Source organism: Mus musculus, chromosome 5, assembly GCF_000001635.26.
Source record: "Mus musculus strain C57BL/6J chromosome 5, GRCm38.p6 C57BL/6J".
Lineage (NCBI taxonomy): Eukaryota > Metazoa > Chordata > Mammalia > Rodentia > Muridae > Mus > Mus musculus.
The window spans coordinates 66,094,319-66,117,463 of record NC_000071.6 but is presented as its reverse complement, the minus strand read 5'-3'; the positions used below and the strand labels follow the sequence as shown (position 1 = coordinate 66,117,463).

The 23,145-nt window shown below is 44.6% G+C and overlaps 1 protein-coding gene across 6 annotated transcripts in view; it reads left to right on the top strand.

The window, feature by feature from the left end:
* Positions 1 to 23,145, top strand: part of Rbm47 (RNA binding motif protein 47) — a 135,406-nt gene that overhangs the window by 34,491 nt on the left and 77,770 nt on the right. For 5 of the 6 annotated variants that reach the window (NM_001127382.2, NM_001291226.1, NM_178446.4 and 2 more), the window contains one exon: positions 19,676 to 19,757. The gene's annotated coding sequence lies outside the window, so the exon portion shown is untranslated. Of the gene's footprint in view, positions 1 to 19,284; positions 19,306 to 19,675; positions 19,758 to 23,145 lie in introns of those variants that run through there. The other variant, NM_139065.3, reaches the window with a different exon arrangement.

Sequence of the window (23,145 nt, the reverse complement as noted above, 5' to 3'; positions counted from 1 at the left end):
ACTTCTATCATTTACAAAGGATACCTTTATACCCACCATTCTTTTTTTTTTTCCCCCTTCCTCTAGCTTCTGGAAACCACTAATTAGCTCTCTGCCTTCAGTAGATATTTCATATTAGTAGACTCGTGGAATATGTGACTCTGTGTGTCTGCCCTATAAAACACATTTAGTTATTGGGTTTGCGGGGCCTGAGTTGTGCATGTATGGAGGTCAGAGTTAGCCTGTGAGACTTGGCTCTCCACTTGTACCATGTGGGCCCTGGGGGATCAAATTCAGATCATCAGGCTTGGAGGCAAGTACCTTCCCCTCAGCCTGTGCCCTTTGACCCAGCATCAGGTCTTCAAGCTCATCCATGTTCTGACGTGGTCAGCACCTCGCTGAGACCTCCAGCCATCCTCTCCCGATCATCTTGAGAGCAGGGCATTCTTTAGACATAGCCCGTAGCTCTCCCTCTGATCTTGGGAACAGAGTATTCTTTTGGAATATTCTTTCATCAATCCTACTTCAGCATCTCAAATGCTGGGGTTGTAGGTGTGTACCATACCTGGCTTTACTTCATTGATTTTTTGTTGTTTAGTTATTTAAGTGTTTTTTTTAACAATTTATTTATTTATTTTATGTATGTGAGTACAGTGTAGCTGTACAGATGGTTGTGAGCCATCATGTGGTTGCTGGAAATTTATTCAGGGTCTCTGCTCACTCTGGCCTAAAGATTTATTTATTATTATATGTAAGTACACTGTTGCTGTCTTCAGACACTCCAGAAGAGGGTGTCAGGTCTCATTACTGACGGTTGTGAGCCACCATGTGGTTGCTGGGATTTGAACTCAGGACCTTCAGAAGAGTAGTCAGTGCTCTTAAGCGTGGAGCCACCTCTCCAGCCCAGTTATTTAGTTATTTGAGAAAGGCTTGGTATTTAGTTGAGAATGACTGAGAACTCCTGACCACCCTGCCTCTATTTCCCAAGTGCTGGTATTATGGTCTGTGTTAACTTGTCTAGTGCTTTTTATAATGATAATAACAATAACAAAAATATTATTATATATAACATGTAATAATATATTTATACATAGCATTACATATCTATACACAAATAACTTATTGATAAATATATTTATTAATTATTTAAAAATTAAATCAATTTTATAAATGAACGAACAAATATATTAAGTATATTAATATACTTTATATAATTATATACAATTATATTGTTACAATAGTAAAATATATTTTTATTGGTAATATGGTAATGATGTTATTATATCATTATATTGTTATTGCTATTGTTATTATTGTTATGTTTATTATTAGCATGGGCTCTTACTTTATAGGGTAGGCTGACTTGAAACCTACCTGTAGCTGAGATCCTGCCTTTTTTTTGGCAGCCCTCTTTGACCACTCTCCAGTCTATCTTGTGACTCTGTGTATGCTGTGCCTTCGCTCCTTAGAGTTTCAGGTCCTCAGATGCAGGTCTAGGAGACCTGGGTAAACCTTCCAAAGAGGTGGGAATTCAGTGGGGCTTGTAATCGCTTCCTTTCCCATGGATACAGCTTAGCCGGGTCCTGGAACTGACCAGGCAAAGGAGAGTTTGAAAAGTAGAGAAGTATAGATAGTCTGTGGCGCCACTTACGAGGCTGTCAGATCTGCTCGTCTAATTTAATGAGGGGCCCCCACCTCAGCATGTCTGACTTTCACACAGGGTGTCTTGCTCATTATAAAGAGAAAAAAAAAAGCCCAAACCTCTGGGGGTTATGGACAATGCTGAAAGTGTGAGTGTGATGCTGATATTGGTATAATATCAGCACGGGGGAGGGAGTGGGGTGGGAGGGGTTAAAGCAGGAGACTCAGGAGTTCAAGGCCACCCTCGGCTACATACTGTACTGAGTCAGAGGCCATCTTGGTTCGCATTGGACCCTTTTTCAACAAGAACGGTATTAGAAGATCTTTAAGTCTGAAGGCATAGAGAATGCTTCTTCCTACCCCAGTTGTTATTTGTTGGAGCTAAGCCCTCAAACTTCCTTTGACTTCATATTTCCAGTGATGATGCGCACATCATCTCTGCCCCCACAGTCCAGTGGAAAGAGAGTGGAGCATCTCTGGCCTCTCTTAAACACATTATTATTATTATTATTATTATTATTATTATTATTATTATTATTATTTTGTTTTTAGAAGTTCACCTCTCTTAGGCACAGGGCTCCTGTGGTGTGGGCAGAAAAGAATGTCACCTGGCCTGTCCCCTCTCACCCCAGCAAAGAGCACCCACTCCACTTCTTCTTCCTGGAAAGTGTTCATATACTCATATACTGGTGCTTGCCGGGTGTTGTATTTGGTTTTGGACACTGGCGACAAACAAGCATCTGTCCTCCCGGAGTCAAGATAGGATAATGACCGACCTGTCAGGATCTCAGCTGAAGGAGGAGGTAGTTAATGTTTTGGGGTGATCATGTGCTGCGATGCCCCGGTCTCGTGGAGGAGCCCGAGTTTGGTTTTGATGTGGAAGGTGAAGGCCGAGGCGAGTTTGGGCCTGAAAAGCAACAGCTTTGTGGTTTCTCTGGTTAAGCATGACTGCCACGTGAGACGGGGTAATCACCTGCAGGGGGATGCACGGGCCCTTTCTTTACACAGGCTTTAAAGATCGGTTTATTAGAGTCTAATGAAACAATTAGAAACTAAAATGGAGTAATTGTGTTACTTCCCACCTTGGGCAGTAAAACTCACAGTTCCTGATAATTGCAGCCCTGTTCTGTTCTGAAATGGGTCGGAGAGGAACTTGGTCTGACCCCCACTCTCTCCTTTGTCTGGCACATAAATCCCCTTCCATACGAAGGACCCCTTCCGTCCACAGCTAAGTTTTTAAGTGAGCACGAGAAACTCTGTTTTCCCCAGTTCAACTAACATGGAAACGGCTAATCCTCTTACCGTTCTTGATTTTGCAAACAAAGGTTTGTCGGGATAAAACTCTTTAAGCAGCCAGTCACATGGACCAGGTATCCAGGTAGTGACCCTCAAGTGAAATCTGCTAGAACAGCCAGCCAATCAGTGGCTTAGGACTGTCTCTCACACTGCTTTGCTTGGCTAATCTTCAACTACAGATTGGGCAACTTTAGTGGAAACAGTGAATGCAAACGATCTCAGCACGGAGGGAACAGGCACTTCACCTTATTACCTAATTCTCCACTCAGCTTTCAGATCCCCCTATTTTTAGTTTGAGAGAAAATAAACCCCCCAAAAGCCATTGACTGTCCAGTACAATAGCCATATATCATTGTGGCTACTGACATATTGCATGAATGGGTAAAGTGGCTGGGGTGGTTTAAATTTATATTAATTTCTTTTTCTTTCCTTTCTCTTTCTTCCTTTTCTGTTTTTGTTTTTGTTGTTGTTGTTGTTGTTTTGTTTTGTTTTGAGACGGTTTCTCTGTGTAGTCCTTGCTGTCCTGGAACTCACTATGTAGAGCAGACTGGCCTCAAACTCAGAGATCTGCCGGCAGAGATCTGCCGATTTCTGCCTCCCTAGTACTGGGGTTAAAGGCATGTGACACCGTTGCCTGGCACTGCCACTACTCAGGAATAAATGGTCTTCTTTGTTTTTAGATATTATACATTGGTTTCATTTTATGCTCACTGGTGTTTTGCCCGCATGTCTATCTGTGTAAATGTGTCAGAAGCCCTGGGCCTGAAGCTACACACAGCTGTGAGCTATCATGTAGGATGCTGGGAACTGGACCAGGAGCCTCTGGAAGAGCGGCCAGTGCTCTAAACTGATGAGCCCCAGTTGATACTAATGTCAATTTAAAAACAGAAACAATGGGCTGGGCTTGGTGGCATAAATCTGGAGTCAGAGGCAGGCATGTCTCTGTGAATTCTAGGCTGGCCTAGTCTACCTCGAGAGAACCAAGCTAGAGCTACAAAGTGAGGGCTTGTCTCAAGAAGCAAAACAAACAAGCCAACAAAATCTGAAATGTGTTTAGCTACTTTATGCTATTAGCACCCCACCATTCTGTTTAAAAGCTAGGATTAGAGTCAAGCATACTTGTCCTTAATGCCAGGCCTTCCGTTTTCTATATTTGACCTTGGACCAATTTTTTAAATGTGTTAAGGCTTTGGTTTTCTCATCTGTGTAGGGGCTGAAGAGATGGCTCACCAGTTAAGAGAGCACTGGCTCTTCTTCTAAAGTACCCAGGCCTGATTACCTGGGAGCATGCACAGGGCAGGTTAATCTGATGCCTTCTCCTAACTTCTGTGGGCACTAGACACATTACATCTGTGTAGACAAAACACCCAGGCACATTTTTTTAAAGTGGAAAAAAAAAGAGAGAGAGAAGAAATGGTACAGCAAGCAAGTTTTAGTTTATAACGTCTGAATGAAGACTGAAGGTTATAACATGTAAAGTGCCCAGCACACAAGAATCCCTCGGCTCCCACAAGCGTCATTCCGGAGGGTGTAGGGTTTGTGGCTGTAGTTTGTTTGTTTGTGTAGTCCCAGCGATTGAATTTGGGGTCTCACAGATCTTGGGCAGAGAGCTCCATCTCCTTCACGCCATTGTCGGGGCTCTTGGCAGGTAACATCCTCAGTGGTATTCAAATGCCTTCTCTGCCATCTTCTGCTGGTTCTCAAAGGGCATAAGCAGAGTTCTGTCCTTTGCATTTTGTGGTTCCTGTTAAAGGTACTTATAAGTTGGGGCTGGAGAAATGGCTCCGTGGTTTTAAGGATGTCTGCTGCTCTGGTAGAGGATGGGAGTTCTGATCCCAGCATGCATGTCCGGTATCTTAATTTTGATAAGCCAGGTCCTAAGGCACATTATTTTAACAAGTTATACACAGACTTTTGCCTATATAGAGTCTGGTCTAGTGGCACGTGTCATATAGAGTGTCCCCACCCAAGGTGTATAGTGAGAACCTGTCTCAAAAATGGAATTTTTTGATGGAATAACTAAGTGTCAAACTGTCTGCCTCCAGGCTCCGTTGATGGAATAACTAAGTATCAAACTGTCTGCCACCAGGCTCAGCCTGTTCGCTTGGAGCCCTGTTTGCACAGTGACTGACTCCTGTTGAGTCTGCACACAGATGTTGAGGAGAACCAGGGTGAGCAGGAGTTATTTGAGGAAGTGCCGTCTGCTCTGCCTTGCTCAGGGTGTGGGCTCTGGAGCCAGGGAGCCAGGGCTCTGCCTCTCCCCCGGAACTGAAGCGGCTGTGGGTCTCTGGCTCAGTTCTGCTCCAGGAAGCTGCTTCGGAAAGTGAGCCCGTAAGGAACCGAGCAGTCATGTGTTCATGAGCAAGTCACTTAAAACTTCTTCTCTAGCACGTGATGTGTGCTGGGCTGGGTGTCAGCAATTCACAGCCTTTCCAAGGGGACTTATTTGAGCAACTCCTATTTTTTTTCTCCTGGTAAAATCCAGTGTAGACTGTCTGAACCTAATAGCCAGCAGCTCTTTGACACGGGGAGAACTTATTTCATGGCAGTCTACCTCAGTTTCTTCTTCTGTAAATGGGCACCATATTACCTACCGGGATTAATGCTTTTTATCATCATTATTATTATCGTGTATGCATGTAGGGGGACACACACTACTGCATATATATGGAGGTCAGGGGACTGCTTTTATGGAGTCAGTTTATTCCACCTTTACATGAGGTCTGGGGATTAAATTCTCATCACTGGGCTTTTGTGGAAAATGCCTTTATTTGCTGAGCCATTTTACTGACCCCTTCAAAGGCTGTGGATACCATGTGATAACACACTCTAAACGTATATAATAATTGCTGTCACATGGCAATCACCAGTGTTTAGCAAAATAAGATTAGGGCTGAGGTTGGGGCTCCAGGCACTGAATTCCATCCCAGCATCAGCTAAATAAGTTAAATAAATAAATAATAAAGATATATCTCATTACGTTACTATGTTGACGGTCACTTTACCATTTGAGAGATGTATTCCTATCTATTATGTTAGCTGCTCGGAGGATAGAAAGACCTTTGAGAATTTTGTGTATATAATGAACAAGCTATGAATGTAATCTGGCAAAAAAAAAATAGAGAACGCAGGTTAAGACCAGGGCTCTCTGACGGATGACTTTCCTTCACTATTCCATGACTGCCCTCCAGGGAGCTCAGCCTCTTAGTCAGTGATGTGGGCCTCTGAGCAGATGTCCCACTGTCCCTTCTACTAGGGCCTAAAGTGGGAGCCTAGCAAGATATCATATTGACAGCACACTTCCCAGAGGTTCAGCACTCTTCCCAGGGGCTGTTGGTCAGGGAGGCCACCAGCCTGTCCTGCTTCAACTCACATGGCACCCAAGAACCCAGCTGTTCCTTTCCCTCCTGGAATAGGACGTCAGGAACTTGGTACTGTGAGTAAAACAGAGAAAACCAGGTAGGAACTAGTTGTCTCTCTTCACGTGATCAAATAGCCTAATGTGTCTCTTCAGGGCTAAACCATCACCACCCCAAGGCAGCTGGTGTAGATTGGCCCTTAGTCACAAAGTAGCCCTGATCAAATTGGTCTGGGGTGGGGGGGGGGCGGCGAGGGGGTATTAAGGACAAAGCCATTGAAGATTAAAATCCTAAGGCTATGTGACACTTCTCAAGAGAGAGCTTTCAGTGGTACTCTGCACAACCTTCCCCTAGTGAGCTGTGGTATGAGTTGAGCGTCTCCGAGGAGCTGTAGTTCTTGGAGTTAGGATAATTCAGTCCCAGCAGGCACGGTTGATATTCTGGATTGTTTGTGAGGGTTCTCTGGCATTCTACAAAAGGAAGCCCCACCCATGGCCACCACCCACAAGATGCCAGCAACATCCACCACCAAAAATGACTTCAGGCATCACCAAGTAACTTTTGGGGGTTCTCTGTGGCTTCCAGATGACCTACATCTCTCTGAGACCCTTAGAGGTGTCCATGGTTTAAGAAATGACTGCACCTTGTAAGCTTTACATCTCAGGGTTTTTTTTTTTTTTTTTTCTGAGACAGGGTTTCTCTGTATAGCCCTGGCTGTCCTGGAACTCACGTTGTAGACCAGGCTGGCCTCAAACTCAGAAATCCTCCTGCCTCTGCCTCCCAAGTGCTGGGATTAAAGGCGTGCCCCACCACCGCCTGGCTACATCTCAGGTTTTTACTGCTTGAATTTTGTTCCTTCTAATGCGTGTTTGAAAACCTATCTTCTCTTTATGAGCTTGCAATCACTTACAAAATTAAACAGAAATGTCTACAGAATGCAGATTTGTCTATGATTGTCTGGAGAGAGTCATTCTATAGTTTTTGTTGTTTGGTTAGTTGGTTTGTGTCTTAGTTAGGGTTTTACTGCTGTGAACAGACACCATGACCAAGGCAAGTCTTATAAAAAACAACATTTAATTGGGGCTGGTTTACATGTTCAGAGGTTCAGTCCATTATCATCAAGGTGGGAGCATGGCAGTGTCCAGGCAGGCATGGCGCAGGAGGAGCTGAGAGTTCTACATCTTTATCTAAAGGTTGCTAGAAGACAGACTTCCAGGTAACTAGGGTGAGGATCTTAAGCCCATACCACAGGACACACCTATTCTAACAAGGCCACACCTCCAAATGGTGCCACTCCCTGGCCCAAGAATATACAAACCATCACAGTTTGATTTTGATTTTTGTTTGTTTGTTTGTTTGTTTGTTTTTTGGTTGTTGTTAATCTGAATTACTTCTTTTAACTTTTCAATTTGTCTCCTCAGTCCCCCTCTAAGCAAGTAAATGAATGTCCTCATTTCTTAGAATAACTGTAATTAAACTTGATCTTCTTAATTAGAGATCTCCTTTCCTTTCATGGTGCTAACTTTGCCCAGGCTATTTCTGAAATAATGAATTTGTCTTTTATGTGAAAAAAAAAATTAGTTTCTTCTCTTGGAGAATATCTTCAGTCCCCAAAGTCTAACAACCTTGTGGTAATCATTACCATCTTTCTTACAATCTATGTGAAAAACATTAGAAACACTGCTCTGTGACTGCTATGGGTTTATCGCAGGTGATCCAACCTAACATTTGGCTTTGAACAAATGAACATTTGTTTTTAAAGATTTATTTGTTTTTATTTCTATGAGTACACTGCAGCTGTCTTTAGACACAACAGAAGAGGGAATTGGATTCCATTACAGATGGTTGTGAGCCACCATGTGGTTGCTGGGAATTGAACTCAGGACCTTTGGAAGAACAGTCAGTGCTCTTAACCACTGAGCCATCTCTCCAGTCCACAAATGAACATTTTAAGCTCACATGTCCAATACTATTTTGATACTTTGCAGAAATGACAAGTCCTTATTTCTGTAAACTTTCTACAATTTTTTTTTTTACAAAAAGATTTATCTTATTAACTGATTTACTTATCTTTTATATATGTGGGTATTTTGTCTGTATGTATGTATACCAAGAAGGTGACTGTTGTTCACAAAGGCCAGAAGTGTGTGTCGGATTCCCTGGAAATGGAGTTATGGGCAATTGAGGGCTGTCATGTGGGTGCCAGGAACTGAACCCCGGCTCTCTTTTTTTAATGTCCAACGCATCTCTCCAGTCCTCTTTTCCAAATTTTAGTTGTCCTTAAAGTTAAGTGATCTTCCTTTCCTTAACTACTAAAGATAATTTCTCTTTACAATATTTACCTCTGTCACAGTGAACTCTAATCTCATTGTAAGAACTATAGGGCACAACGGAGGGGACAGAATTCATCTGAGGTAACCATTTGGGGGATTATAAATCATTGTCCTTTGTTTGTCCACTACTGATTTCGTCATTCTTCCAGCAAATGATAAGTGAGGAAGGTGTGCTAACTCAGGGAGTCCATGGTCAGTCAGAGGAAGAAAATCAAGCTCAGAAAGGCCCAATGATTTGCATATACTAATAAGTAAAGTCACAATTTTAGTGATGTTGTCCTCACTGCTGCCACCAGAATCTTTCCAACACAGCGCAGAGCTTCCAGAGGTCAAGAATGAGTCTTCCGCTTGACCCACAGACCTAGTTTTGTATGTAATTTATACGAGAGGCCTTGGGCTTTACTAGAAAAACTTTTCTGTAAATACACAGCAGCAGTCTAGATGCCACCTCTCACGTGCTGGGTGGGATTACAAGCTTGCGTTACATCACACCACACCCAACTCGGATTTTTGAGATCATGTTCTGTATCTCAAGCTGGCTTCAAACTTGCAATCCTCCTGCCTCAGTCTCTTGAGTGAGGAATTACACATAAAACTCAGCTTTGTCTTTTGCAGCACAGTATGCTCATGTCTGTCTGAAGACTGCCCTGTAGCCCAGAGGAGAGTGTAAGGCAGTTTGTGGGCCAGATTGCATCCCATCATAGTGGTGCATCATTTCCTCCCTCCCCACCACAAGGGTAAACTCTAATCATACACACACACACACACACACACACACACACACACACACACACTTTTTGTTTGTTATTAAGACAGGTCTCTGTGCAGGGGCAGCCTTGGATGGTGTGCTGGCTAGTTTTATGTCAACTTGACGGAAGCTAAAGTCATCTGCGAGGAGAGAACCTCAATTGAGTAAAGCCTCCATAAGATTGGGCTAAAGGCAGGTCTATAGGGCATTTTCTTAATTAGTGGGTGATGGAAAGAGCCCAGGCAACTATGGGTGGTGCCACAGCTAGGCCGGTGGTCCTGGATGCTATAAGGAAGCAGGCTGAACAAGCCATGGGAAGCAAGCCAGTAAGCAGCACCCTTCCAGGGCCTCAGCTCCTCTCCCCAGGTTCCTGCCCAGTTACAGTTCCTGCCTTGGCTTCTTTCAGTAGACTGTCGTTACTCCCGACATGTAAGTCAAGTAAACCCTTTCACCTACCTCCAAGGTGCTTTGGTCATGATGTTTTATCACAGCAGTAATGATCTTAACTCAGACAGACGAGGAGAGCCAAGAATCCTACTGGGTGAGACCAGAATTAGTCCTGACAAGGAGAAAGGCCCTGCACTGTAATGGTAACTGCCTCAGGAGTTTGAGCTATCCCTGTACTTCACAGTAGAGGGATCTTGGTTTGGCGTGGAACCTTCTGGAGGGCCTCTCCTGTCTGTATTCCTGTAGGCTCCTCCCCTCCCCCCAGTTCTGCTTCTCAGGTGGGATTGCCTCTTTTTTTTCTTTAGACACCTTGATCCCAGAGTCCAGTCTCTCTCTTTTGCCTCTTGTCCTTAAGCCAGGTAGACAAGGTGACCTTTCTATTGATTTAGTGTATCTTTAAATACAGTGCATTTTGCAGATTATCTTTGAAGGAACTTGATTACAGAGTATAAAGACAGAGTGCTGGCAATTTAATGATAGCTTTTAAAAATGAATCAACAGGTCCATGGGTTGTTTGAGAAATGTTAAAATGTGTAAAAGGGTGTGCTGTAGAGGAGAAGAAATGGGTTTCTTTAATTTTTATTTATTTATTGTCATGGCAAAAAAAAAAGGATTCTTAGATGTAGGGTGCACTTAAATGCTTTCGGCATTATTCGGCTGTCTTAAAATAAGGGATCCTGGTGCTAGTCTCCTGTCCCCCAAGGTGTAGTAGATACACTCAGTGGAGATGTCTCTGTCCATACGTACCCCCCCCACACACACACACATACACACTCACACACTCACACACACACACACACACTCACACACAGTGGGAGAGCAGGGACAGCATGTGTTGCATTCTGAGTTCGGGGCCGCTTGTGTTTTAGATGGAGCTTGGAGAGGGTTCTGCTGGTATCTGAGAGGAGATAAAAATCTCCAGGCAGTGTGGATCCTCACTCTCTGGAAACATCTGTCCTAGGGAAGGAGGACCTGATTGCCGCTCAGAACATCTGCATTTCTAGTCTTGTTCTTTAGCCCACGCTGATTTGGAAGAAGCCTGTGACGAAGATCATGCTTCCTCATGCTAGAATGTGCTCGAGTTAGGCGTGTACCGCCACGCCTGGCTGCATTGCTCTTGTATTTTATTGGTTTGGTTTGGTTTGGGTTTTTTTTTTTTTGGTTTTTCGAGACAGGGTTTTTCTGTATAGCCCTGGCTGTCCTGGAACTCACTTTGTAGAGCTCTTGTATTTTAAAAATCAATCTTCAAAGCTCTGGATGCATTTAGAGGGCGTGCAGGGCTCTGCACTTTCCCTTCCTCCTGTTCTTCTCCCTCCTCTTCTTCCTTCCCCACCCCCTCAAGCAGGCTTTGTGCTCACTAGCTCTGGGCCACCGTACTTGGTTCTATGTAGTGCTGCGGTTGGAACCCAAAGCTTGAAGCTCTCTGTAGACTGAGGTACCTTCTCAACCCAGTTGTGCATTTTCTGTGTGGTGGATGCAGATTCTGTCACATGCTGGTGAAACGTCTAACCGTCAGACTCCGACCCTGTTAGGAAATTCCTAGCGATTGTGCAAACCCTATGAGTGCTTTGGGTGTTTGGACAACAGTACTTTGGCTGACTCATCATATTTTTAACTGTTGCGGCTCTATGAGAGTCTGGAGGAAAATCAGAGAGAAGGTAATGTTCACAAAGTGTGTGTTGGTGAGTTTAGTGCTCCAAAAGTAAGTGTGTGTTGGTGAGTAGCTTGACAGGTCTTCTTCTCATGGCTGTCCAGTTGTAAAGTAAATGGGAGTGGAAAAGAAAGATAAATATCAAAATTTGTGTAAAATCAGAAAAAACCCGAGGCTGTCTGTTTAATTTGTGGTTTGTTGTGCACAGGCCTCAGACTGGGACTGTGTGTGTGTGTGTGTGTGTGTGTGTGTGTGTGTGTGTGTGTGAGTGTGTGTGTGTGTGTGTGTGCCAGTAGACAGAACTGGGAACTAAGGAACCACAAGCAAGTGTTCTTTTTCTTTTTCTACCCCACCATAAAGGCTGATTTAGCAGGACACCACAAACCCTCCCTTTAAGCTAGCAAGTCTTCCTGATTTGGGTAGGGCCCTGAAAGATGGTCAGGCTGATAACTAGTGAACCTCAGAAGAAGTCTGCTGAGTCAAGACTTTGCCTGCGCTGGTGCTGTCACCCATGGTGAGCTGCCAAATAGCATCGCTGGCCACTGCTTTACAATTCAGGGCTGGGGGACGTTTGTGTGGCCCCTGGGTAAGCAGTGGCTTGGCCCTAGCCCCTGGTTTTCCTTCTTCTTTTTTAGATTATTGTAATTAAATTTCATCGTATGAATTCTGGTTTTGTTTTTGCTTTTGTTTTCTTTTTTTCTTTAGTGTTCAAAGCAATGTTGCTTTTCCTTTCTGTAGATGGAATTTCATCTAACCCAGGCTGGACTTGAACTCTTGATCTTCCTGCCTCTACCCTCGAATGCCAGGATTTGGGGTGGGGTGGGGCAGGCGTTGCGCATCGCCATGCCTGGCAATAGAAGATTCATGCAACGTTTTCATAATACATGTCATTGTACTTTGCTCATATTCTGCCCACAGCCCCTTCTCTTTCTCCAGAGAGTCTTGTTTTTGCTTGCATGTTACTTACATTCTATATACTAGAAAAAATGAAGTGTTTGTCTTTGAGTCTGGTTTATTTTAATTAACATCATTCTCCCCGGTCCCATCCACTCTTCTGCAAGTGACATTTAGTTCCTTCTCCAATGAGTCTGTGTATGCCCTTTTCTTTATGGATTTCTCTGTTAATGGGCATCTAGGTTGATCCTATCGTTTGGCTGTGTGCATAGTGGAACAACCAACATATGTGCAAGAATCTCTATAGCATGTTGACTTAGCTCTATAGCATGTTGACGCCGTCTGTAGAGTTAAGCATGTTCCATGAGGATGGTGTAGTCTTTCTGCTTTCCACAGTGGACCGCAACCCTTTACATTCCCGTTGGCTTTCCATTGTGAGCTTGAGCTACTAGGTTGTGTCAAGTGCTGCGCTCCACCTCAGATGCAGAAGTGAGACAACAGCCCTGTCTTCATGGAAACTACATCTGGGGATAACTGACCACCAACCAAACTTGGCCAGTATTTAATTGTGACCTGTGATAGGTACTTCGAGAATGGGGTGGGAGAGGAGAGGGAATCTGTGTGATTGAGGCCCGGAGGAAGGGCATTGTGGAGGAATTGGCATTGGACTGAGACTGGAAGAGTGGAGTTGGCTCAGGCTACTGGTGAAACAAAACCCTAAGCAGCATCTGTCATTTCTACACATGATTAGCTTAGAGGATAGAAATAAATTGGTGTTTCTCTACATTTCGGGCAGTAGTGGAAAGCGGTCTTCTTCCCTCTCTTTCCTTCTCCTCCCTTCCCTCCTTTTGATCAGTTCGTCTTCAAACTCTATCCTCCTGCCTCCACCTCTCACCTGCTGGGGAATGCAGGCCTGAACCACAACACCTGGTATTTCCCCAGGAGTTTCTATGTGGCTCTATTTGAATCTTGTCAGAATACAACACCAACAGGATGCACTGGTGTGCCCAATATGTGGCCAAATTGTACTCAAAAGGAAGAGGTCACAGGCTGGACTTGATAGCCAGTGCATGCGACCTCAGTCCTTGGCCAGTCAAGGCAGAAGCCTCGGGAATTCAAGATCACCCTGCAACAAACAACACACCAAGTTAGAAGCCAGTCTTGCTTACATGAGCAATGTTATCTCAAAAAAATAAAACATACACTGCCACTCACCAATAAAAAAAGAAAAGAAAGGCAGGAACTGGTGCCTGGGAGTGCCTGTCAGACTGTTATCCTCAGGATGACGATGAGAGGGGGTATGGGGCACTCAGGGTGGGACATTCTTTGATCATTCTTTGCAGCATAGCCCTTGCCGGATCTTTCATTTATGTAGATGCACCTTTATCTTGTTTTGACACAAGGTCTGGGGATGTATGTAGTCTGGCCTCCGACTCTGCACCCTTCCCAACTGAGCCTTCCATAGACTGCATTGTGTATCACTGTGCCTGCTCAGAAATGAACCTTTAAGCTGTTGGAACAGCTCTGCTGAAATCCATTGTTTCTGTGTAAACCCAGAGACACCAGATCCCTCATACACCTGCATTCTCAGCTTCAGAACAAAAGGCCCCCCTCATTCAACGGCAGCCTCTGATCTCGGCAACTTGCTTGCGGAGGTTGTTTGTCTTCCACTGTTGCTCTGGGATTTGAGCAAATATCTGAGCTTTTATTCATAGAAGAAGGACTTGAGGTAGACCTAAGGAAGGACTTGAGGATGTTGTTGAAACTTATTTGATTAAAGAATCATTGTCTGACTGAGTGAGAGTATTTCATTTCTCAGTTAAGTATTGAGTCGTGATAGACCACCTACTTCAGGGTGAATCTGTTGAAAGAGGCAGGTTAGGGAGATGCTGCAAAGGGCTAAAGATGAAGGTGCATGCATACTTTAGTGTAAGAAGTGAAAAGGAGATAGGAAAGGGCTGGTAATTAGCAGGCTCTTTCAAACAGAGCAGTCAGAAGCCAGCAAGGTGGCTCACACTTCCATGTGTGAGTGCCAGCACCCTTGTGGAAGTTAGCGGACAGAGCTCGCCTTCCTCCATGGGCTCTGGGAATCCAGATGAGGCCTTCTGTCTTGCACAGCAAGCAATTTTGCCCCCAGAGCCTTCTCCCCAGTCCTTCCCTTATGAAACAAGTCTCCCATTCAGGACGCTCTGCTTCAGCCACTTCCTTCCACTGCTGAGACTGCAGTCTGAGCAATTTCTCTCTTCTATCTCTCTCTCTCTCTACATATATATATATATATATATATATATATATATATATATATATATATATATATAAATTGATAAGGGGCTGCTCTTCCAGAGGACCTGGGTTTGATTCTCAGCACCCACATTGCCAACTGCAGATAGTCTCTTGTGGCTTCCCTGGGCACCAGGCATGCATGTACATACATACATTCAGGCAAGGTACCTAGACACATAAAAATAAAAATGAACAAAACTTTTTATAAAATTTGTTCAGCTGACATGCTGGGGCATACCTGCTATCTCAGTACTTGGGAGGTAGAGGCTAGAGGGTCAGGAGTTCAAGGTGAGCTTCAGCCACACAGCCAACCCAAGACCAGCCTAGGCTGTGGACATGAGACCTTTATTTGGGGTATATCTTTTGTTTTATTTCTGTGGAGTTTGTTAGTTTAGGGTGCAGTTTTCAGACAGATGAGCAATTTGGCCCCTCCTCCTGCCTTCTCATCCCTCTCCACTTGTGTGTATTTATTTTGTTTTGTTTTAGGAACCCGGGTCTCCTGTAACCCAGGCTGGTCTCAAGCTCTGAAGCTAAGCTTGAACTCCTGATCGCCTTCTATCTTCTAAATGTTGAGGTTTAGGCCTGGGACACCAAAGGGCTTCCTCCATCTTTTCCTTCAATTCCAATGTTATTTCAAGAACAAAGTTAAGTACCCTTCGGTTACCTCTGCATTAGTGCAAAGATACTGTGGGACTCTGGAGTCCCACTCAGCGATGGCAGCATGTGAACTTGCAAGTCTGCTTTCTTGGCCCTGACTTGTGAGGATCTCTGCTTGCTTTTCATAGGCTGGCTCCACCTTGCCAAAGTAAAAGTAGGTACTAGGATATTCAAATTAAGTAGCAGTTAACATTGAGATGAAATCACCCATTGAATTTGTCAGCCTCAAACCATATTATTTTGTGGCAACTCAATTTTCATAGTACTTAGAGCTGTGTCCCTAACCCGTCATGGACATGTCCCCTCTCACATGCTTGGGGCATGCCATCTCCTGATGGGCATTGGTGGACAGGCTGGGCTCTTGGCCTGCGTTGGTGTTCAGGCCACAAGAGGGCAGCTTGTTCAGGGAAGTTAGGTAAGAAAGCACTGTTCTTGGAGGGTGGAGGCTTTGGACTTTTTCAAAACTTTCTTGCATAAAGAAGCCTTTTACATTCCAAGTTTCGCCCACACAAAGAGGGGATATGATATGATCAGGATAATTGTCAGGAGAGTTCTCTCCTGCACTTACTTCCCTGTAGTTTGGAATTTAAATATCCATTCTCTCCTCTATCCTATCTGCCTTCAGTGTTTATTGTAGTATCATTTACCCTCGATACATCTCAGTGTGTATGTGTCTATATGTGAGTGTGTGTGTGTGTGTGTGTGTGAGTGAGAGAGAGAGAGTCTGTGTATGTGAGTGTGTATGTGAATGTGTGTGAGTGTGTGTGAGTCTGTGTATGTGAATGTGTGTGTGTGAGTCTGTGTGTGAGTCTCTGTATGTGAGTGTGTATGTGTGAGTATGTGTATGTGAGAGTGTATGTGTGAGAGTATGTGAGTCTGTGTATATAAGTGTGTGTGAGTGTGTGTGTGTGTGTGTGTGTTCTCTGTGTGTTTGTACCTGTGCTATCAGGTTTACTCTCTACCCCACTTTTGGAGACACTCTCTCACTGGACACAGCACAGTGCTCTATTGACTAGACTGACTGACCAGTGTTCTCCATGAACCTGCATAGCTCTGCCTACTCTCCTGTGTCCCCTTTGCCCCTCCCCGATGTTTTAAGGTTGCGTGTGTGTGTGTGTGTGTGTGTGTGTGTGTGTGTGTCTTTTTATGTGAGTACTGGGAGTTAGATTTGCTTGGTGTTTCCATGTAGCCCAGGCTGGTCTTAAATTCCCTGTTTCCTTCCTGACTTTGCCTTCTGAATGATTGGTTGATAGATGCAGGTTTCAGGCCGGATGCCTGCTTCTCTTCAGGCTGAAGTCAGTGTTCATTCATAAATAATATTTTTCTACACTTGATCCCAGTCAAAACGCTGAGAGGGCATTTATTGTGGTCCTTTCCTGTGTGAGAGCCTGGGAGAGAGCCAAGGAAATCAAACCTAGCCTATCTATAGTGTGTGTATAGTGTGTGTATAGACAAGTCTATAGGTTTTTAACCCTTTGCTGTCTTGTTTGTTGTCTTAGTCTGGCCCGTGTTCGCTGAGAGGGAGAACAATCTTTAATTACACAACCATTAGTTTCTCATTTGTTTTTCAATGTTTACTTCTGTTTTAATTAGCATTCAGTGCACTTACACATTTAGACTAATTAACTCGAGCAAGCCTCCCTCTGACGGGAAGGGCTGCCCTCCGCCCTGCCAATTGACTGATCCGTGAGGAGAGTGGGCACAGTCAGCGCTTCAGTGACAGGGAGGTTGGAGCTCTGCTTTCTGATGGCTCAAGGTTTTAAAGAAATATATTTTCTCTCACGAGCACATGCCTAAAATCTCAGCACTCAAGAGGGGGAAATCTCCCCAGGCAGAGAGATATGGGTTCAAGGGCATCCTCAGCTATATAGTTCTCTGCTAGCCTGGGCTAATGACCAAAGTAGTTCCCATGTTTGTTCCTTCCTCCCTCTCATCCTCCTTTTCCTCCCATTTCTTTCCTCCTCTTTTCTTTCTCCCCTCCTAGTGTGCCCACCTCTGTGTGTGATGCCCTTGGGCAGTGCCTGCATTGGCCATGGCTGAACACACTGACCATTCTAGTTCCGAGGCTCTAACATTGACCCAGGCATCTCTGTGCCCGTGGCTCTCAGCCCTCAGTCCTCCTCCACATCATGGTTAGGATGCTCCTCCACTCAACTGCTTCCTGATTAGAAGTCCTCAGTGGCTCCCTGTACCATCAGATATGAATTCCGGTTCCTCTGCTCATTTAGCCTCGGGCCCTGCCCATGCTGCATCTCTCTTGCCAAACTGGTTACTGTATTCTTTATGTCTCTTCCTTCCCCGTGAATCTGGAAAATGTCTCCTCTCTCTCTGTGTCTCTTGGACACGTAGACTCGTCCCTCAGTTCTCATCTTCCTTGATTAGTCTAGATGGAGAAATTCCTGCTATCCTGGTTTCCATTGCTCCTTGCACATGCTAACTGCCATCCCAGCATTTTCTAATGGTCTCCCTGCAATCCTGTGTCCTGTTAATCTAACCCCCCCCCCCCACTCCCCACTTAGAAGGCAGTGGCTTTGTCTTCTTAACCTAATGTTTCTAGCCCAGGTGCCTGGATTATAATTACCACGGCTGCAGAGCTACAATTGCTATTACCTGCATTTGGCAAAAGGTCCTGGTGTATAATGTGCATTAATGGTGTTCATTTAATGTGTTGAAAGCATCAATGGTGAATTTTTTTTAATGTCCTGTACTGGCTTAGGCCAAGAGCCATCACCATAATCATTAGGCCATATTTTATATGACCTACAGTACCATAGAGTTTCTAAATGTAGTTGTTGTAGATAGATCATGTGTACCCTTCTCCTTCCCACTGTCCACTCTTGTCCTTTAATCGTGCACTTAGCCACCTCTGCTCATCTTTGGCACGATGGCCCTGAGACATGGGGTTGGGGCGTGGGAAGTTGGCATTGATTGATTGGAGTACCATAAGAAAATACCACAGCTCAGCGGCTTCTGCAGCATCAGTTGATGTCGCGGTTGTTGTAGAAGCTGGAATTCAAGATCAGAGTATCCACAGATGACCCCTCCCTTTTTATAATTTGAACGTGTACTTATTTATTGCTGGGTGGCAGGCCACGCACGGAGGTCAGAGGACACCTTGTGGGAGTCAGTTCTCTCCTTCCACTGTGTGGCTTCCAGGAATCAAACGAAGGTCTGGTGGCAAGAGCCTTTATTTGATGAACCATCTAGATGGCTCAAGATGACTCTCTTCTTGCTGTGTCATCTCTTGTCTGGTCCACATACCCTCGTCTTCTAAGGATTCCAGACATACCATGGCAGGACCCGGCAGGACCCATCCCTGTGGTCTTATGTGACATGGATCACTGCTCTGAAGATGCCATCTCTAAATACAGTCCCATTCTGAGCCCCTGAGGGCTGGGACTTCGGTAAATGAAGGCAGCAGGGCTATGTATCCTGTACAAGGCAGGGACTCTCAACATCTGTGGTTTCTTCCTTGTATCCAATTCCCTGTTTTATAGCATGTCAATAAAAAAGGAGCCCAGGGACTTTCAGGGAGAGAACACAATGTCTCCCAGTCAAGTGATCGCTACTCCAGGTGCTTTGATCTTGGGACTACACACCGTGTCTTAGGAAACTGGTGCTTCAAAAATGCCAGGTAGAACTTCAGTGTTCTTCTGTCTAGAAATCTGTCTCCTTTCATGACCTGTGGGCTGCATGCTTCCTTTGTCCAGGGTTTGATGAACAGGGAGAGGTCAGGCAGTGACATGGCACCACCTCCGTTTGCTGTAAGCAAACAGTTGGATTCTTTATTACCCTTGAAATGGGCACTCCTGACACAGGTTGGACTCAGAGAAATGAGGCAGTGCCAAGTGTCTGTGGGTCAAAGTTCCATCAAGCACCATATGCTAATCAGAAGTTCAAGCTTAGTTAGCCTGGCCATTGCCCAGGGAGAACTTTGGAGTGAATGCTTACTGAGTTGGACACTGGAGTTATCACAGTAAATCATCCTTTACAGGAGGCAGGCCGTGGTCGTTCTTGGTAGGGGCAGGAGGGAGGAGGCTCTTGTCACGGTTTGATTCATTCTCTGTGGAGTGTAATTATATAATAAAATCTGCTGTACAGAACCTAGCTACTCAAAAGTGTTTTAGTGACCATAAAGCCAAACAATTAGGGAGGCTTGGCTATGTAAGCAGAAAGGACAGCTGTGAAGGGCACCCAAACCTGGAGGAATATGTCCTTCGATCGGTAGACCAGGCTGACCTCAAACTCACAGAGATGCGTCTGCCTCCGCCTCCCAAATGCTCCGACTAAAGGCGTGCACCAGCACTGGTGTTATCAGTGGTTCTTAATGGCAGATTCCTCATTAGCATCTTTTGGGTTACTAATGGCATTTTTTTCCATTTCACAGCTCAGGTAACACACAAGTTAGAAGAACAGCTTGTTTCCTGCTACGCAGCCACCCTCAGCAGTTCCCAGCTCACTGAAGTTCGGTAAGTTAAGACGGCTTCATTCTGCCCACTGACAGATGAACACCATACAGGCGTTCAGAGCATTGCATAGTGAGTTCCATGCGCAAATCACTACCGTTCCTCCTTATTATGTTCATCTTAAAGATTATTGCTTTTGTTTACTTTTATGTTCATGCACATATATTTTGTAAATATATGCCATGTGTATTCTGCTGCCCAGGGAGGCCAGAATAAGAATCGGATCTGCCGGAACCATAGTTACAGATGGTTGTGAGCCACCTGGTATGAGTGTTGGTCTTCTGTGAGAGAGCAGCAAGTGCTCTAACCACTGGACCATCTCTCCATCCCTTATTATTATTATTAAAAACAAACACCCCTCCCAAACAATACCACCTTTGTTTTGTTTTTGTCAAACACACTAGGCAGAGTGCCCTGTATGTTTGTACGCACCAATGTTTCCATAAGAATGGAAAATAGAATGGAAAAAAAAAGAATAATTTGTTTTGCTTTTTAGTACTGATTTTAATGGGCATATTTTGTGGTCAGTTAGTATTTGGCTTTCGTTGGATTATTTGTATCTTTGTAATGTCACCCTCAGCATCTACCCACCCATCAATAAATAGTGATTTAAGGTGACTGCAATTGGGGTGTATCCCATGGGGACTTGGATTCTGGCAATCCTTAAATAACCCACAGGAAATGTTCCCAGAGTACAGTGCACTTCCTTTTGGGAGGTAGATATTGAATTTTTAAGAGGAGACAACCATGTTCTGAGTGAACTAACAGGAACCCTGTGCTTCCCCAGTGAAAAATTTAAGCTCCTAGTTCTGAAAGAGAAACCTGTGCTAAAGTCACCTGAGCCACAGCTGAACTAGTGCTGTAGGCTAAGCGGCCCTTCCAAATCACATGGCCTTACACAGGTGAACCGCACCCGTGCACCCACACACATGATCCACAATACTGTCTACACACGTGCTTGCAGACCACACATACACACACACACACACACACACACACAGAGAGAGAGAGAGAGAGAGAGGGAGAGAGAGAGAGAGAGAGAGAAGAGAGACTCAAAGCTGGAGAAAGGAAAATAATGAGAGGCTCAGATGTTGTTCAGAGAGAGAGAGAGAGAGAGAGAGAGAGAGAGAGAGAGAGAGAGAGAGAGAGAGAGGAGAAAGAAAGAGAGAGAGAGAGAGACTGACTCAAAGCTGGAGAAAGGAAAATAATGAGAAGCTCAGATGTTGTCCAGAGCCAGGGTTTGACCATCAGGGAAGGCCTGGAACTTGAGTGACATTATGATCTCAGAGGCAAAATAATGGCTTAGAAGGCAGAGAGGGGCTGGGGGACAGGTGGTACTGACTGGGGACAGCCATTTGAGGGTTCCATCATAGCCCACAGTGACAGTAGCAAGGAATCGCATGACCCTGACGGGTCTAGGTGGAGAAGGCTTTGGGTGTAGAACAAGAATGTGGTTCCGATTCTGGAAGAACCTTTGACGTTCTGGAGGAGGTAGTTTTCCAAGCTGGTGGTCAGATTTGTGGTTGTCACAGCTAGCTTGTCACCAACCTCGAGATTGTTTCCTGCCTGGTGTAACCAGGCAAGGGTTCTCATTAGCTTAACCCGGGTGTCCCCCACAAAAGGCTGTGTGGAAACTGTGGGTGTGGAGCCCCCACCCTCAGCCTCTGTACTCTGTGTTGATATTGTCCATCTAGAGCACTGCTGAAGTCAGTGTTGTCCTATGTGCCTGTAATCTCAGCACTCCAGAGGTGGAGGCAGGAGGGCCAGGAGTTCAAGACCACCCTCAGTTATATAACCAGTGTGAGCTGTGTGGAGCCGTCTCCAAAAAAAAAAAAAGGTGTGTGGGTGTGTGTGTGTGTGTGTCCTGGCTCTTTCTGACTCATTGTCCTTTAGACTCCATTCCAAGGAAGTTCATGGATTAGGAGGTGGGTAATCTCCCAGTTGGAAAATGAAAGGAAAAGTAAGATAGGTTTTTTTCGTTTTCTGTTTTGTTTTGTTTTTAATAAGAACACTGGTCCAGAGTTCATTTATTTATTTAACGTGTGCACACATTGGTAGGATGCTGTATATGCCATGTTACATGTATGAAAATCAGAGAACAACTTTGGGGAGTTCTCTCCTACCATTTGGGTCTCAGGGATCAAACTCAGGTCCTCTGGTTTGGTGGCAAGCCAAGACAAAAAGGATTTCTGTTGTTGTAGTGGCTGTTGTGAAGTGGCGGCTGGTCCTGTCCCTGAACTAAGGCTCACCCAATGAAATGATAGAGTTCTCAGAAGCAGTTCTCCACACACCCCTAAACGTTGCTGGAGAACAAGTTTTCGGAAACAGCTCTCTCCTCTTCTCATTCCGAGAAGGCAGCTGGAGGTGAGGGCCTTGGAGTTACACAACTGCTTAGCCTGTGTGAGGGAAACTGGCGAGGGGCAAAGACAACCAAAGGTCAGACAGATAAGACGAGCAGAATGTCTTTTCTTTAGTCATGCACTGGCAGGGTCCTGTCACAAAATGACCCTGGCTTGCTCAAAACAATCCAAGGAGTTCTAGAAGCAGCTCTTTGTCTTCTGGCTTAAACAGAATACTTCTTTCCTTTTCTTTTCTTTTCCTTTCTTTTCTTTTCTTTTCTTTTCTTTTCTTTTCTTTTCTTTTCCTTTCCTTTCCTTTCCTTTCCTTTCCTTTCCTTTCCTTTCCTTTCTTTTCCTTTCTTTTCTTTCCTTTCCTTTTCTTTTCTTTTCTTTTCTTTTCTTTTCTTTTCTTTTCTTTTCTTTTCTTTTCTTTTTCCATTTTGGTTTTTTCAAGATAGGGTTTCTCTGTGTAGCCCTGGCTGTCCTGGAACTCACTCTGTACACCAGGCTGGCTTCGAACTCAGAAATCCACCTGCCTCTGCCTCCCAAGTGCTGGGATTAAAGGCGTGCGCCACCACTGCCCGGCTTCTTCTTCTTCTTCTTCTTCTTCTTCTTCTTCTTCTTCTTCTTCTTCTTCTTCTTCTTCTTCTTCTTCTTCTTCTTTTAAATTAATTTATTTATTATATGTAAGTACATAGCTGTTTTCAGTCACACCAGAGGAGGGCATCTGATCGCATTACAGATGGTTGTGAGCCATCATGTGGTTGCTGGGATTTGAACTCAGGACCTCTGGAAAAGCAGTCAGTGCTCTTAACCGCTGAGCCAACTCTCCAGCTCTCACTCTGGCTGAATAGTTGTTTTCTAAATACACATTAGTAATATTTACTATATACAGTGAAGCATTAGCACATAGAAAGTGAGGAAGAGAGTCAGAGTTCAGCTTGAAACCTGCCCAAGGCTGCTGTAGGAAAGATTCTAGGGACTACACATGAAGGCAATTAAAAAAAAAAAATCCCAGTACAACAAGGTCTCCACAGCAGATTCCAAGAATG